The sequence below is a fragment of the Sinocyclocheilus anshuiensis genome, unplaced genomic scaffold, assembly GCF_001515605.1.
Source record: "Sinocyclocheilus anshuiensis isolate Anshui unplaced genomic scaffold, SAMN03320099.WGS_v1.1 scaffold139, whole genome shotgun sequence".
Classification (NCBI taxonomy): Eukaryota; Metazoa; Chordata; class Actinopteri; order Cypriniformes; family Cyprinidae; genus Sinocyclocheilus; species Sinocyclocheilus anshuiensis.
In genome coordinates this window covers 405,828-417,514 of record NW_015549566.1, presented here as the reverse complement: position 1 = coordinate 417,514, position 11,687 = coordinate 405,828, and positions in this window count along the sequence as shown.

The window sequence follows — 11,687 nt, the reverse complement described above, 5'->3', positions numbered from 1 at the left end:
GTATAGTTAAATAATCTTGTGGCAATATAATAATCCAATATACATACCAATTTAAAAAAAAAAAAAAAAACCTTTATGGTACCAATAAAGCACCAATATATTGTGCAATTATATTTTTGTTATCTTAGAAAATTCACTTTTTTGGTGAATTTATCTTATTTTAACAACATACATTTTTATTGTACTAATACTCATTAGAATATTATTTTCTTGTGTTGTATGCACTACTTTTATTTTTCTATTTTTGTTTTCCCCATTCATATTTCATTCTATCTCTTACCATCAGGGCAATAGAATCCAGGAGGACAGGGGTACAGAGTATATTTGCTGGTACTCTCTGGGCAATAGTATCCAGCATGGCACGGACTGCACTTAATCTGTCCTGTCAGGTTGGTATAGGTGCCCGCAGGGCAGGGAACAGGCACAGCACTGCCAGCGGCGCAGAAGTGCGCTTGAGGACAGAGACCACCTTCAGAATCAGAACCTGTATAAACCATAACACCACAGCCAATAGTGGAATACAAACACACAATGAGCTAATGATGCCATCAAGTTAACAAACATAGTTAAATGGTCGCACCTGTGGATGATGATGCCCCAGCAGGACAGTAGAATCCCTCCTGGCAGGGTCCGGATGGTCTACTCAAGCCCACTGAACCACAGAATTGCCCAGCAGGACACAAAGAGCACCCTGTGTTCTCAGTGACATACAGTCTATAAAGACAAAAAAAAGAAATCTGTTCATCTTTTCGTTCACTCATCTTGATTTGGTAGGACCAATTGACCCTGTGAGTTACAGTACCTGTTTGAAAAAGTGCCAAGCGGGCAGGGTAAAGGAAGGCTGGTGCCTTCAGGACAGTAATGACCTACAGGACACGGCCCACCCACCCCTGTGCTAATATTCGCATCAGGATTCTTGAAGTTTATGCCTGCAAAAGTCACATGAACCACATCTGCTTAGACGCCATGATCCAAATCAACAGAATGAAGATGATAATTATTAAAAAGACAAATGTCACTGTAATCAGACATACCTGCGAAGCAAAAATACCCAGCCTGGCAGGGACTAGTAGGTTCAACCAGTCCCCAATCTTCACAGTACATTCCTTAAAATGATAGGTGGGTATGATGAACATAAAACTACACCAATGCTATTAAAACTGCCAAAGGTGTAAGTAAAGCAGGGGCACTGCTCTCACCAGCTGAGCACAGTAAACACTGCTCTACTTGGCTTTGTCCTGCTTTGGGGCTGTATGTGCCTGGAGGGCAGGGGAGGATGTCCTCCACTGTGCCCCCCAGGCAGTAATGTCCCTCTGGACACAACTGGAGCTCCTCCCCCTCCAGACACAGCCATCCAGTGGGACAGTCACTGCATTCTGCAGCACCTGCATTCACACACATTAACAATACACTGATCACAACTTACTTTATTATGCTTTGAGTTGACATTGTGAATGACTTGATGTGTATGAGCTGAAGGCAAAGAACAGACAAGATGCAGAGAGTTGTTTATGACAAATGTAATTATAAATAGCAATATGATTCAGAATTTGCATATTTATACTAAGTATGAAAAGTATGCACCACACTGGACACATTTTGGTCACATTATAGCATCATAAAATTACCAAAAAAAAAAATGCTTAAAACCCAATCTTAAAAAAGAAGTGCACAAACTAATCATCTAGCATAACTAGAGTATTAGGCTAGAGTATTAACAAAAATAGCATACTTTGATGCATGCTTCAAAAATCGAGGCTCTTTTGACGAGTGCTATTTAGCATTATTTATATACTATTCGAGTATTTATTAACATTTTGAGTTTATTTTTATTTTTATATTTTTCAATTTTTTAATTTTAATTCTTGTTTAAGATTCATTCATTTTTTTTATGTGCTTTGGTAATTTTTACTAAATTTATTAATTTTGTCTATTTATCTTCTTTTTTTATTTCAGTTTTAATCGTTTTAATATTTAAACTTATTTTGTTTCTGTTAGTTGCTGAGGCAAACTTTTTGTTTAAATCATAAAGCATGCATGGATGGATGCAAAATTAAATAATCAAGGCTCTTTTGACATATCATTTTTAATATACTACAACATTAATCCTAATCATCTATAAAGCTATATAGAATGTGTAATAAGAAAATTGGAATTCAGAATTTTACAAACTGCACTAAAATTATGCCATTAAAAAAATGTTTGATGTTTTAAGTCTGATAGAACTCGGGATATAAGCTCTGGATATTCAGGTACAGGAAAATGTAAAGTATACCTAAATGTAAAGTATACCTACCTGTGCTATTTGAATGCATTCCATCAGGGCAGTGCAGAGGGGAAGTGCACCCCTGTGGACAGTAATACCGTGTCGGACACCTGTTTCCTGTTACCCCATCATCAGGCATGGCAGTTTTAGCACCACCCACACAATAAAACCCTGTATGAGAAAAAAGTGGAGAACTCCAGTCAATTTTAAAAGCAAGAGTCAATCTGGAGGAATTTGAGATTATGCAAATTTGTACCTGGAGCACATATTCCAGTGGGCTGACTGAGGCCTGAGCTGTTGCAGAATAATCCAGTGGGGCAGAGCCAACAGGACGACAAAGTCTGGGCCCCCAGTGCATTACTCCAGGTTCCAGGAGGACAGGGGTACTCATGAGGGTGTCTGGTGCCTGCTGGACAGTAATAACCCATGGGGCATATGTCACCATATCTGGAGCTAATCTGTAAAAAAAAAAATGAATGAATGAATGAATATATCTTTCAGTTTGGATTAAATCCCACTGATCAACATGTGATGAACAGTATGCTGTTACCGGAGTGGCAACATGAGATCCACCAGTGCAGTAAAAACCAGGCTCACAGGGTCCCTGAGGAGCAGTCAGTCCAGGAGAGTGGCAATACTGACCAGCATCACATGGGCCGCAGTGGTGCAGATCCTCTGCCCCTGTACTTGCCATGTATGTACCCTTCATATGAAAACAAAAAGTCAAATGAGGAAATCCAATGAACATACACTACCATTCAAAGGTTTGCGGTCAATAGGTCTTTTTGAGAAAGAAATTAATACTTTTATTCAGCAGTGACACATTAAATTGATCAACAGTGACAGTAAAGACATTTAGAATGTTACAAAAGGTTAGAAATGCTGTTCTTTTAAACGTTCTATTCAACAAAGAATCCTGAAAAAAGTATCACGATTTCCACAAAAATATTAAGCAGCACAACTGTTTTCAACATTAATGATAATAAGAAATGTTTCTTGAGAACCAAATCATCATATTACCATCATTTATGAAGGATCATGTGACACCATGACTGCTGAAAATTCTACTTTGCCATCACAGGAATAAATTACATTTTAAAAATATCAAATAGAAACAGGTATTTTAAATTGTAATAATATTTCACAATTTTACTTTTTAACTGTATTTTTGATCAAATAAATACAGCCTTGGTGAGCAGAAGAAACTTCTTTCAAAAAATAAAAAATAATTTTTGAACAGTAGTGTATAGATGGAAAATGATGTTTCATACTCACAGGGGGACATGGGTGAGCAATTAGGGATCCAGCAGGGCAGAAGTGTCCAGGTGGGCACAGGGGCTGCTGGGATAGGCCTGACTTGTTGCACAGTCTTCCTGATTGGCATTCAATGCATGAGTTGTAGCCTCTTCCCTGATGAAAAATTTAATTGAAATTTAATCAAATTAATTAAACGAATACAATACAATGAAAATGTTACTTAGTGTAAATGCTCTAAAGGTGTGACTTACTGGTTGAAAAGTTCCCAATGGGCACGGTTCAGCCCTCACAGCTCCTTTCAAAGAGTAGTGTCCCTCCTCAGCTTCATGCTGGACTGGTGTGGCTGAACCCCTGGTGCAGTAATACCCCGCAAAGCATGGACCAGAAGGGGATGTAGAGTTTGTTCCTAAACAATAATAACTGAGAGAACAACAACAAAAAACATAAGGTCTGGAATTTAAGATTTTAAATTAAAGGGATAGTTCACACAAAGATGTCAATTCTGTCATCATTTACTCAGCTGTAGTTTCAAACCTATATGACTATCTTCTGCGGTGCATAAAATATATTTTAAAAAATGTCTCTTTTTATTGTCAATTCAGTGGAAGTCAATGGCAACCAAAACAGTTTGGTTGCTAGCATTCTTCAAGATATCTTCTTTTATGTTCCACAGAAGAAATACATTTTTTCTCTTGAAGTCATACCCTGAAGGACAGTGAACACACTGTCCTGCATGTTGGAGACCCGTGCTGTTACTGTAGGTTCCTGAAGGGCAGGGCTGTGGATGAACTGAGCCCGGTGGGCAGAAACTGCCAGCAGGACACACACCACCTTCATGACCATCAGGAGGAACCTGTCAAGGCAAGAAAGTCTGATTATTAAAAATTAATCATTCAAGGCAAAGTTAAAGGATAAATGAAAAGTTTTTGTGTAATAATCTTACTGGATTCGTAGACCCCTGTCTACAATAGAATCCTCCTTCACAGTCCCCTGTGGGCTCAGATTTGCCCAAACCGGTGCAATATTTCCCCCCACTACATGGGGTGCACTGTGATGCTTCACTCAGGGCTGACCAGGATCCAAATGTGCCCTCTTCACACGGCTCTGGGGCTGAGCTCCCTTCAGTACAGTAGAAACCCTGACATTTAAAGCAAAAAAAAAAAAAAAGCATTTTATATACATTGCATCAAAAGTTCGGGGTCTGTAAGTTTTTTAATATTTTACTACCAGTCAAAGGTCTGGGGTCTGTAAGATCAAAAAAAAAAAATCCAGTATTCAGTGTCACATGATCCTTCAGAAATCATTCCAATATGCTGATTTGGTGCTCAAGCAACATTTCTTCTTTTATTTATTTATTTATTTTATTTTTTTGTGCTGCTTAATGTTTTTCTTGTACAAACTATGATATATATTTTTAGGAATCTTTGATAAATAGAAAGTTAAAATAACAGCATTTATTTAAAATAAAATATTTAGTGCCCGTGCTGAATACAATTATTAATTTCTTTCAGAAAAAAGACTCTTACAGGCCCCAAACATTTGTGCGGTTGTGTATTAGACACAGTGAAGAAAAATGTTATGGCATGCTAACATTCTTAGTCATATTTACCTGTGGACAGACTATAGGAGTGTGTGTGGCCAGAGTAGGACAGTAGTGACCAGGAGGACATTCCACACAAGCGTCTCCTCCATGTCCATACGAGTCATTCCTGAAGAAGCCAGACTGGCACGGAAATGAGTTTGGATGTCCGGTACCAGGAGGACAGAAGTATCCATTAGGACAGTTTCCTGTCTGAATGGAAAAATAAACAAGTCAAAGAGAAAGTGCACCCAAAAGCTGATCTTTTTCATGCAATGAAAGTGGATGGGGACCTAACACAGCTGTGGTCACCATTCATTACACTGCATGCATTACATTGTATTTTTTTTGGTGGTGGTGGTGGTGGGGGGTGGGGGTTGGAATTATTCCTTTAATAGGCTAAATAATCACCAGACAGTTTTAAACAGCTGAAACAAAAACTACAGGGGGGCATACTGGTTCAATAATGGGCTCTTCCTGGGGATTCTCTATGTAGCAGTATTTGCCCTCTGGACACTTTGTGCAGTCTGAAGGGTCACGTAGTCCTGGCTTTCGACTGTAGGTTCCTTTGGGGCACGGAACAGGATTAGGATTCTGAGTAGGGCATAAATAATAGAAAAGAAAATAATTGCTATGTTTCGTGCCATTGATCATCTGACATGATGATCAATGATGTTCGTAATGTTTCTGACCCTTGAAATGATACTTACAACACTTCCACCGGGACAGTAAAAGCCTTTTGGGCAGAATACTGCAGAGCGCTGGGGTTCTCGATCCAGGCCCTGTGAGCAGAGGAAACCTGGGGGGCAGACCATTACTCTGAGCATGGCCTCCTCACTGGTGGTCTCATTGCTGCAGTAGTGACCCGGCAAACATGGCTGACACTCCACTGATCCCTCATCCTAACGAAAAAGAGCAAGACAGAGAGCCGGAAGAGAGGGAGACAGATAAATGAAATGGTGAATTCATTTATTACAATGGTACAACATGCATTAGAGTAGAATTAGCTATCCGGCTTACAGAATAACTTCCTGTTCCACAAACGTTTGGACTGATCGTGGCCAGATGAGGACAGAAGTAGCCAGCAGGACACACAGAACAATCCTCTGCTCTCCGGCCCCCCTTTATCCGACGAAATGTTGCCCTGGACACATAGGAAAAGTCAAATCCACTGAAGTCTTACCTGGTTTTAGTTTTTTAGTTATTTCAGCCACTGGGACTGTTACTCACGGTGGACAGGAAGTGGGTTTGGATGTACCCTCTTTACAGTAATAGCCTTCTGGACAGACCTGACAGTCCTCTTTCCTATCGTTGCCTATCTTTGTGCTGTAGGTGCCTGGAGGGCATGGATGCTGTGAGCCATATAACGTACCTGTAGAGATACACACACATACAGTCTATCTCACCAAATTATTAGTCTGACTGTCTTAAAAAATAGGTTTGACACAGAGATCTTCAACAGGGACTGCAGGAGGTCTGCTAATTATTGTTTGATTGCAAACCACATTGTGTGAGTAAATTAACATTAATGTAAAAAAATAAAAAAGTATAATAATAATAAATTACCATAGTATAATAATTCAAATAAAATTATTATTATTATATTTCTGTTAATGCCAACCAAATATATTACTATAATTAATAATGATATTAAGAATAATTCAATTAATATTAATAATAATATATTTGGTCAAAGTTAAAAGAATTATTATTATTATATTTGTGTTAACATCAACAAAATATGTTAATGTAATTGATGCTAATAATAATAATAATAATAATAATAATAATAATAACAACAACAACAACATTTTGGTTAACTTCTACTAAAGCTAAAGTTCAGCTAAATATTTCATTGTCTCTCACACTTAATTTTTTTTGTTGTTGATAAAATGCTATCCTCATGAACCTTTACATATTCAAATGTAATGTACAGAATACGCATGACTCTGTTCATCAATAATGATTATTTTAATGACTTTGCAATGTGTCCATCATAAAGTATATCAATATGGCACTAAACTGATGTTAGGCCAGACTTAAAATGCCTGTTTGTCTTCAGGGTGGATAAAACATTCAGATGTTTCACACAGCTTTAGTACCGTCAGGACAGTAGTGTCCAGAGTTGCATCTCCCAGAGGGAGCGCCCACTCCTGCTAAACAGTACCAGCCTCTCAGGCACGGCCGGCACTCACGCTCCGACTCCAGTCCACTGCGATCACTCCAGGTACCAGCTGGACACTTGTGCTGAGTGGGAAACATAGTGCCCACAGGACAGTAATGCCCAGGAAAGCAAAAAAGTGGAGGCCTCTGGATGCCACCAGTGCCTGTAAAAGCAGAAATTGTTAAATAGTAATTGAATAAAGGTAAATTAAACTTGCAAAAGCATAAACTATATGGCATTCAACTCTGAAGGTAGTCTGGCACCTCGAAGACAGGCATAATGTGCGGGACACTGCTGGCACTGGGAGAGGTCAGTGAGGTCTGTACGGTTACTAAGGGTACCGGGAGGGCAAGCGTTGGATGGGTCATTTGGTCGGGCAGAACCTGGTGGACACACAAACCTGAAAAAACAAACAAACAAAAAAATACACTTTTTGGCCAGAGAGTGGATGTAAAGTGTGACTTTAGCTAGATGGTCAGATGCCCAAAACCTCTAAAACCAACTAAATGGACCAGCCTGATGAGTCCAGCTTGGGCTGGTTTAAAAAAAATGTTTTCTCATCTGTGAAAGGCACTAACCCTGGCATACAATCCACATCAGGAAACTTCAGTGCAACTTGTGTGCATGCTTTGCCCGGGTAACAAGGCCTGCAGTCTGCCAGTGCATCCTGCCCCTCCAGAGGGTTAAAGGTGCCTGGTTGACAAGGCATTGGGTCACTTGTTCCTTCTGGACAATAAAAGCCTGGTGGACACTTTAAACAGTCCTTTACACCTATGATGAAAATAGAGACAAATATCAACACAATGGTAGATTTATAGGGATGCGCATTAATGAGAATGAAGGTTTTAAGAATGAAATCTTACTCAGTGCCCCCTGATGTGGGGTGAAGGTCCCTTGTGGGCATAAGATCTCACTGAGTGTGCCTGCTGGACAGTACCTCCCACGGGCACAAAGCAAGCCAGGACCCGCAGAACCTACAAATCAAAGAGGGTTTCAAGTTTTCTACACACACACAAAAATTTATAATAAAAGTGTTAAAATAAAAACAAATACTGCATACAAACATCTCTTTAATATGATTGTCTGTTGTTTTAGTATTAAAATCTTAAAATTACAAACATTTATCTACATGTAAGGTCTATTAGTACAACAGTGTTGAATAAACAGAAATGAAGATGTGTTTTAGCTTAAACACAAAGCCATGATGTAAAACGTCACAAACAACTTTTCCATCTTCTCTGCACTCCAGACCCACATCAAACACTCTTACAGCACATCACACTCAGGAAACAGCTGAGGGCAGGAAATGGTTCAACAGCAGTAGATCATGTTGGTATAGGAAAATAAAAGTTGCAGCTTACTGCAATCTTCGCTAAACACAAAAGCATAACATTTAACTATTTAGGTTTCTACAAAAAGAGTATTTCTATAGAAAACCAATCATCTTTCACAGATAATGTCATGACAACGAAAAGCAAAACATAATGTATAATATGCATATGTGTGTGTATGAATGCAATCATGTACTGTACAGTATATGTGTGTTTTGGGTTCATGCCCTAACCTGCGGGACAGAAGCGACCCTCTGCACACCTCTTGCAAGCTGCCCTACTTGTCTGACCCAGTTGTCCTCCTGCAGTTCCAGCAGGGCAAGGTGACCCGTGCGGCACACCCGTGCCTTCCTCACAGTAATACCCTTGTGGGCACAGAAACTGAGAGCTCGGCCTCCGAGAAGTGCCCTCCAAACAGTAAAAACCTAGGAAGAACAAAACAATTCCAGCTATTATCATGTACATTATGATCATACAACATTTAGCTCTGACCCTCGAATTTGATAGGCTGTGTTTGTCTGTTTACACATTCCATACAAAATGTCAGTCTGTGCATTAGTGGTGAGGATTTTAAAGCGAATCTTTCTGCAGGTTACATCATTACACCAGTAGGTGGCGACAAGTGACTGTCTTTATGAGTGAGTCATTAAATCAAACCACAAATTGAATCAAACAACAATGGCAAATTTGTGTGGAAAAACTGTGTGAAAACCCATTGCAAAATCTGCTTGGGGAAATGTTTCACCCTCACGCAAAATTCCTGATCATACAGATTCCTATTGGAATCACTGGATTTTGCCCATGAAATTTTGCAGAGCAATGGTAAATGTGACCACGTGTTTAGTGAAGTTTTTGCACCGATTCCTATTGAAATGACTGGATTTAACTCTCTAAATTTAGCTGAGCATTCGTAAATTTGACTGCATTTTAGCTACCTATATTGTGTTAAAATGCAAGATACTCACTATTAACTTTTTGTTTACTGAACTGTTGTATAAAAGGCATTTCACATTGTGTGCTTTTGCTTTTGTTTCTAATATTTATAGCCCGTTCAGTCAATCAAACCATACTCTTGTTACATTGCTTAAATGTGACATTAGCAAATAGATCAAACATGTAAAATGAATACTGAGATCATTTAACATAAGTAAACCTGTAGGACAATATTTACCTGCAGGACAGATAGCACAGTCCCTTTCTCTCTGCAGCCCCTCCTTTGGTCCATAAGTCCCTGCCGGACATTGTATCGCAATATTTGCAACACAGTAATGCCCTGAAAAACAAATGATAACACTCAAAATGTGGTACTGAGTGTGAAAAGCAAGCAGCCCAACTTGAAATATTGACTCACCTGCAGGACACACAACACAGTCTGATCTCTCTCCGTCTCGGTATGTCCCAGGGGGACAGGAGATAAGCTGTCTTGACCTCTGACCAAGATGAGACTGTCCCCTTGACCAGACCGGAGTCTCTGTACTCCTGCAGGCTGAAGAACTATTGCATTTTTTACACTCAGTCTGGCCCGGCATGTCTGAATACTGGCCCACGGGACAAGGAAGAGGTGCGGACATCTTTTTGAACGGACAGTGACTTCCTTAAAGAGGAAATTGAATAAAATGTATAGGGATTTACAAGGAGTTTCGTGTATGTAAGCATGTATGCCTGTTGTGACATTGATACTTGTGTTTATTTTGGCTTTAGCAGGTGCAAGCAAGACATCAAATGCATGTGAATTAAACATGGGAGTCCACGCTTACCTGCAGGACAAAGTTGACATTGAGCACTGCACAGAGTGGAATAGTAGCCTTGAGCACACTCAACACACTCCATCTGATTGAAGTTTGGTTCTTCTCCGGGGCCACACTAAAATGGTAAAACAAACCAATAAAAATGGTTGATTGAGTGTAATTTACCAAAATAAAGAAAAAAAAATATCTTTATTAAGCAGCATTTTAGTTTGTGCCCACCTTCATTTGAAAGCCCTCTATGCAAACAAAGCCAAAGGGGCACGGCAGGCACTGGGTGAGTCCCTCTGGAGAATACTGTCCTGAGAGACATGCTGTAAGGTTGCCTGATGTGCTGTCACAAGAGAAACCAGCGGGACAAAGCTTGCATTCCACACGGTCTTCTGTGCTAACCAAACCTGGGACACAGGGCTTTAAGAGACAATTACAAATATATACTTATAATAAGGTTCACTTTACAATAATTAATTGATGCATTAATTGATCCATTAATGCATTAATTGTCATTAACTAACAATGAGCAATGAACGTTTCTTACAGTATTGTTAAAATTAGTTAATAAACAGCTGTTCATTATTAGTTCATGGCAGCTCAGGTACATTAAATAATATTAACACACTGTAAAAAATGATTCCTGCCCTCAGCAAATATGGCTCATTAAAATAAACAGATTTTACTTAAAAAAATTCAGTTTTGCACATTACTTAATTTAAAGCTACAAATGTTACATATTAGTAAAAATGGAAATTGAAATTAACATGAACTAAGACTAATAAATGCTTTAGAAGTATATTTTTCCTTGTTAATTCATGTTAACAAATGTACTTAATATTAACTATTTGAACCTTATTGAAAATTGTTACATACGTGACAGATTTTGTACCTTTTTTTTTTTCTGAGAGTGTAAACACACATTCACATTTTTTTATTAACTAGGATACCTGGCAGTCCTGGATACTGCTTTTTCCAGTGTAAGGGTTAAACATGCCAGTGGGACATTTTCTGGGTGCAGACACATTACCAGGACAGCTGAAATGCAAGGATAGGAAAATATGTTTTTATTATTATTATTATTATTTTGGAGGTTTAATACAATTACATAAAATCTTCTATAAACTTAAAATCACACTTACAACTGCCCTGCAGGACACTCAAGACAAATCCCTGATGAAAAGTAGGTTCCCTCTGGGCATGATATTTGAGTCTGATTACAGCAGATTAAACACTCTGAACCCTCGGGCCTCATGTCACCTCCTGCACCAACATATTAAAAAATTATTACTAACTGCATCAGTTATCAATAAGCACACTATCATTGACCAATATTCAATCAGAAACCACATTT